The sequence below is a fragment of the Carassius carassius genome, chromosome 43 (assembly GCF_963082965.1).
Source record: "Carassius carassius chromosome 43, fCarCar2.1, whole genome shotgun sequence".
NCBI classification, from domain to species: domain Eukaryota; kingdom Metazoa; phylum Chordata; class Actinopteri; order Cypriniformes; family Cyprinidae; genus Carassius; species Carassius carassius.
Genome location: NC_081797.1, coordinates 10,708,652 through 10,714,858, shown reverse-complemented (window position 1 = coordinate 10,714,858; position 6,207 = coordinate 10,708,652).

Sequence of the window (6,207 nt, the reverse complement as noted above, 5' to 3'; positions counted from 1 at the left end):
ACTAAAGATGTCACATTAATATGATATGCACATTAATATGTAACATTTTCTCTGAATGTATAAACTTCATAGTTTGAAATTATTGTTATACTTTCAGGTCAATTCATTTCTCTGTGCAACATCTGTCTGCTGAAGATAATAGTATCAGTGTTGAAATACAAATGATTTTATTCCTCATTTCTTGATATCCAGATGTAGGAGTTAAAGTTGTTGCTGCCATGAACTAAAATCAAATAGTTAAAAGCTTTTCAGAAGCAAGAACAGATGGGCAGAAGGTTTATAAAAATGAAAACAGCCTTTTTAATATAAACTGTCTCTGATGACTTGTTTTTAATTGTTTTTTGTTTTGTTTTTATAGCTTCCTTGATAAATAATTGTGTGTCAAACACTGGAACGTTAGTCATGCTTGTTGAAAAATAACATGTAAAATGGAATATATACTTTTGAGCTAGCAGCTAGACATTATGTACAAGCTTTATTTATGAGTATTATTTACTTGTGTAAATGTTGTTGATATTGCTGTTTCAGAATGTTTAGTACATACTGAGCAGCTAAAATGTTTTATGGCCTGAGTGATTCAATTGTAAATAATTCAAATAACTGTAAATAATAATCTCTAGGTCAGTGCTGAGTGATTTGAAAATGTGTCAGAATTAAATTAAGTAAATTATTTAATTAAGTAAATTATTGTATGACTATCTCTTTATTCTTCTTCGATGCTCCACTCTACAATGCTTTTCTGTTCTTTCAAAAAAAAAAAGTATTATTGCAGGGGTAAGAATTCTTACACAGAAATATACACAGGATATACACAGTGTACTATTGTTACAATAATAGTAGCATCAAAACTATACAATTCTAAATCATCACATTTTGTTACAAACTCGTATACAATAAAAATATATCTGAAGTAATTAGCCACTTTTTTAAATTTGTGCAGTTTTATATGTTTAATGTATAATTGTTTTAAGTTACAGAATGCACATTTAGTCTCCATGTCTCCAATAATCTCGAGACTAGAAAAGTTTCGAAGAACGAACCTGTCCCCCTCTAGTCCCTGCCCCTGGGCATCACAGGGATTCCACTTTGATGGTTTAGATCTTATCTCACTGGTAGGACTTTCAGGGTGGCTTGGGGAGGAGGGGAGGTATCTAAAGCACATCAACTGTCACCGGGGTTCCTCTGGGATCAGTTCTTGGACTCCTTCTCTTCTCCATCTTTTCTACACTATACATCACTGGGACCCATCATACAGGCACATGGTTTTCTCATACCATTGCTATGACAATGACACACAGCTCTATCTTTCATTTCAACCAGATGATCCAATGGTAGCTGCATGTATCTCAGGCTGCCTGGCGGACATCTCGGTATATATGAAAGAACATCACCTACAGCTCAATCTGGCAAAGACTGAGCTCCTTGTTTTCCCTGTCACTCCAACTCGACAGCATGACTTCACCATCCAGTCATTGCAATTACCCCATTAATTTGGGTCAGAAATCTTTGTGTATTTTTTAATGAACAGCTGACTTTCAAAGACCACATTGCAAAAACTGCTTGATCTTGCAGGTTTGCATTGCACAACAATCATCAAGATCAGACCCTTCCTAATGGAGCACACTGCACAACTTCTTGTCCAGGCCCTTGTCATTTCTAGACTGGACTTTTAGCTGGACTTCCATCATGCAAAATAGAACCTCTACAAATGATCCAGAATGCCACGGCTCAACTGGTCTTCAACAAACCCAAAAGAGCCAACATCACACCTCTCTTTATCTCCATGCACTGGTTACCAGTTTCGGCTCGCATCAAGTTCAAGACACCGATTCTTGCATATAGAACAGGCTCAGCCCCCGCACTATTTGAACCGATTTAGACCAATTCGTAAATGAATCAATCAGACAGGTTCTTTGAACAGGTTAAATCGACGGATTGAAAAAAATTTACTCTGATCTGCTGTTCATTCATCATCACGCTCTTTGTATGTCAAAATGTCGAAAGATGCATGCAGAAATTGTGGATGATTTTGTGATTATGTGATGAGGCATTGGAGTGAACTGGGTTAGGGGTGCAAGAAATGGCATCAAAATGCAGACTTTTTGTGTGCTGTTTGTCACAATGTTTTTTATTGCCCTGTGGTGCTTCTGTGTGACCCCAATTTCTGAAGAGACTGTATTGAGCAGTACTGGAGTGTCAGTGTCTCAAGACAGTGTCCAGTATGCAGACAAATATCTGCCGACATTCCTTCCCTTAACTTGATTCTAGGAAACGCATGTCAATCATTCCTGCTTCACAAACAGAATTTAAAGGAGCAGTGTGAAGTTCACCAGGTGAAACGGACGCTGGTGTGTTGTGATGATGAGCAGTACTCTGTGAAAGTTGAAGACAATCTGAAAAGCACAGAAATCACACATATCGTCGAGGGCACTGAGGAACATAAGGTACCTTGCAGATGTTTAACATTTTAATGTTAAGACAACTTTTGAATATTGAATGTTCTAATAAGTCAAATGTCTTAATTTTAGGGAGTTCTGCGATCAGAACTTGATTTCTTGAAGGAGAACATGGAGCTAATGCAGCAAACAGATTTTGAGAGCGATTTATTGGCACTTAAGATAAATGTAAGAAGTTTTACAAATTATTTACAAATGCTAGAAGGTGCACCAAGTAACTTTTTACATAGTCACAAAACTTTTAAACCTAAACATGTTTAGGTTAGTGATGTGTCGTTCTTGAACGATTCGTTCTTTTTGAACGAATCTTTAATGTGACTCGGGAAGAACGAGTCGTCTCGTGGAGTGATTTGTTCAGTCGCGCATGCGCATTATTTTATAGGTTCTGTTCTAGTAGTAGTGATTCACCTGTCAGTCAATGCAGTCTTGAGCCGGAAAGAGAATTGATTAGTTCATAGTTTGGGTCTATCGGGTTTTTGACTCGTTCCTTAATCACGTGACAGCCCCATACGCTTACCCAATGCAGTCTGAGCCGGAAAGAGAATTGATTAGTTCATAGTTCGGGTCTATCGGGTTTTTGACTCGTTCCTTAATCACGTGACAGCCACATACGCTAAAACCAATGCAATATGAGCCGGAAAGAGAATTGATTAGTTCATTTTTTATTTTTTTTATTTTTATTAAATGCTTGTACAAGATAACAGCAAAACACACACAAAAAAACATTAACAACAGTCATTGTCATTACATTACAACCATACTCCAGAGACCCTCAGTTCAGACTAAGTTCCTTCAGTCTTTCAGTCCAGATTAATTGCCAAGTCCTTAAACACAGCCACTGTTCTCATAGCTTTTAAGTTTTTAGATAACTCAATAGACTCAAAGTACATCTTCATTTCATTTTTAAATCTCAAAAAAAGAGGATTGCATTTAGAAAATTTACATTTGTGAATGTAAAATTTAGCTAACAGAAAAATAAGGTTTATAAAATAAATATCACTTTTCTTTCCACCTTCATGAAAACCAAAAATGACATTTCTATATGTTAATTCAAAGCTAGGATTCACATAACATTTGATAAAATCACAAATGTCACACCAAAAAGTTACTGTGAAAGAGCAGTTCCAAAATAAATGTAAAGTAGTTTCAGGCTTCTCTGAACAAAAAGAACATAGGGTATCAATGTCATTCTTAAGTCTTTTGAGAAAGCACTTATCTGGGTAACACCTATGAATTAATTTAAAGCTAATTTCTCTCGTTTTGTTAGTTATCAGGTATTTGTGAGGTAATGTCCAAACTTTTTTCCATGGAATATCACTTACAAAACCATTCCAATAAGAAATTACATAAGGCACAGAGACAGACTCCTCCTGAAACAAGACTCGAATTTTCTTATTGTTTTTGGATTTAGATGAAGAAAAGCATTGCTTACCTACAAATGTCTTACATAGATCCACTGAGCGACAAAGAAATGGAAAAGAAAATCCTTTATAAAGCATGATAACTCCTTGTGGCACTGCATCAGCCACAATGGCAAACTCTTTTGGAGTAACAGGAATTCCATGCTTTACCAAGAACTCAGAATAATTACAAATTGAACCATTTTGATTGAAAAGTTGAGAAACAAAAATAATTCCATTATTAACCCAATTATCAAAGAAAAGAGATTTATGTTTATACAGTAGGTCCTTATTATTCCAAATTATATAAGAGTGAGGAGTAAAATTGTGTTTAAAGATGAGGGACCAAGCTAATAACATTTGCCTATGAAAAAGGGATAATTTAACAGGGATTTTCATTATGCTATAATTACAGGTTAATAAGAATTTTAAACCCCCTAGTTTGGAAAAAATAACATTAGGGATCAAATTCCAGATAGATGCAGGCTTATTGATGAAGTTTTTTATCGAGTTTATTTTAAAGGTGTGGTTTAAAGTAGTAAAGTCAAGAAAGTTTAACCCCCCCCTTCTCAACAGTGTTCATAAGTACAGATTTTCTGACAAAATGAGTTTTAAACTTCCAAACAAAGTTGAGGAGCATGGTATCAATTTTTTTAAGAACGGCGGTGTCAACACTCAAAGAAAGAGCAGCGTATGTTAACCGTGACAAGCCCTCAGCTTTGGCTAGTAAAATTCTTCCCTTTAACGACAAATCTCGCTGGAGCCATATATAAAGTTTTTTCTGTGTACTCTCAATTAGTGGATTAAAATTTACAGAGCATCTTTCTAGTTCGTTTTTTGTTATAATAATACCTAAATATGATACTTGATCTCTAATTTGAATATTACAAATGTGTGACAAATTACACTCTTTGATGGACATGAGTTCACATTTTGAAAGGTTCAAGATTAAGCCTGAAGCTTTGGAGAATTGCTGGATATATTCTAGTTTTAACGGAACTTGAGTAGCATCATGCAAAAAAAGAGTGGTATCATCAGCCAACTGACTGATGAGTATCTGTTTGTCAGCAATAGATATACCATGAAGACCACTATTAGAAACATAAGATGCAAATATCTGGGAAACTAGTAAAAACAGATAAGGGGATATTGGACACCCTTGTCTAATACCACGTGACAAATAAAATCTAGGAGAAGTACCGTATTTTAGTTTGATTGTACTATTACAATTATAATAAAGAGTTCTTACAGCCCTGCAAAAATACTCGCCAAAACCAAACTTTTGTACTGACTTAAAAATAAAATGATGCTCTACGGAGTCAAAAGCTTTATAAAAATCCAGGAAAAGAATAAAACTATTGTGTTCCACCAAATTGCTATAATCAAATAAATCTATAACTAATCTAATGTTATTCATTATGTGCCGGTCTCTCATAAATCCAGATTGAGTCTCATCTATAACGCTATCCAGACAATCTTTAAGTCTTTTAGCAAATATTATGGCAAAAATTTTATAATCGTTGTTAAGGAGTGTGATGGGCCGCCAATTGTCCAGATTAGTAAGATCTTTCTTTGGTTTAGGAATTAGTGTGATGATACCCTGCGTTAACGTAGGAGGTAGAGCTTCTTTATCAACACTCTCTTTGAAAACATTTGTTAAAAAAGGGGAAAGTTCATTAGCAAATAATTTGTACAGCTCAGCTGTAAGTCCATCACATCCTGGGGATTTATTGTTTTTCAAGCTCTTGATTGCGCTTTGTACTTCCTCATGAGTTAAAATTCCATCACAACACATTCTATCACTGTGCGAAATAACTTTAACATTATTAACTGTGTCCAGAAACAAATTCGACATCTGCTCTGTACCTTTTGAGCTATACAGATTTTTATAAAAATTGGCACTGAAATTGGCTATATCCTTTGGATCTTTTATAATTTTGCCATCAACAGATAATTTCTCAACTGTAGAAAGGGTAAAATTTCGTTTTTCAAGCTTAAAGAAATATGCAGTATTGAGTTCACCTTAGTTAGCCATTTATTCCTGGACCTTACATAAGCACCCCTAGCCTTTGATAAATATAAATCATCTAATTTAGTTTGTAAAGCTGCAAGTTCAGATTTCTCCTCCAAAGATAGACAACTAAAGTTATGGGTTTGAGATAACTTCATGATCAGGCTGTCCTCAAGAACTCTTCTCTTTTTAGCTAAGACTGCTCCAACGTTTCTTAAGTAAACTCCAATTTCCAATTTTAGAAGCTCCCAATTAGTACAAAAGGAATTTTGAATTTTGGCTGCTTTCCAATATTGAGCAATTAATTCTTTAATTTTATCAATTACATCTGGTAATTCTA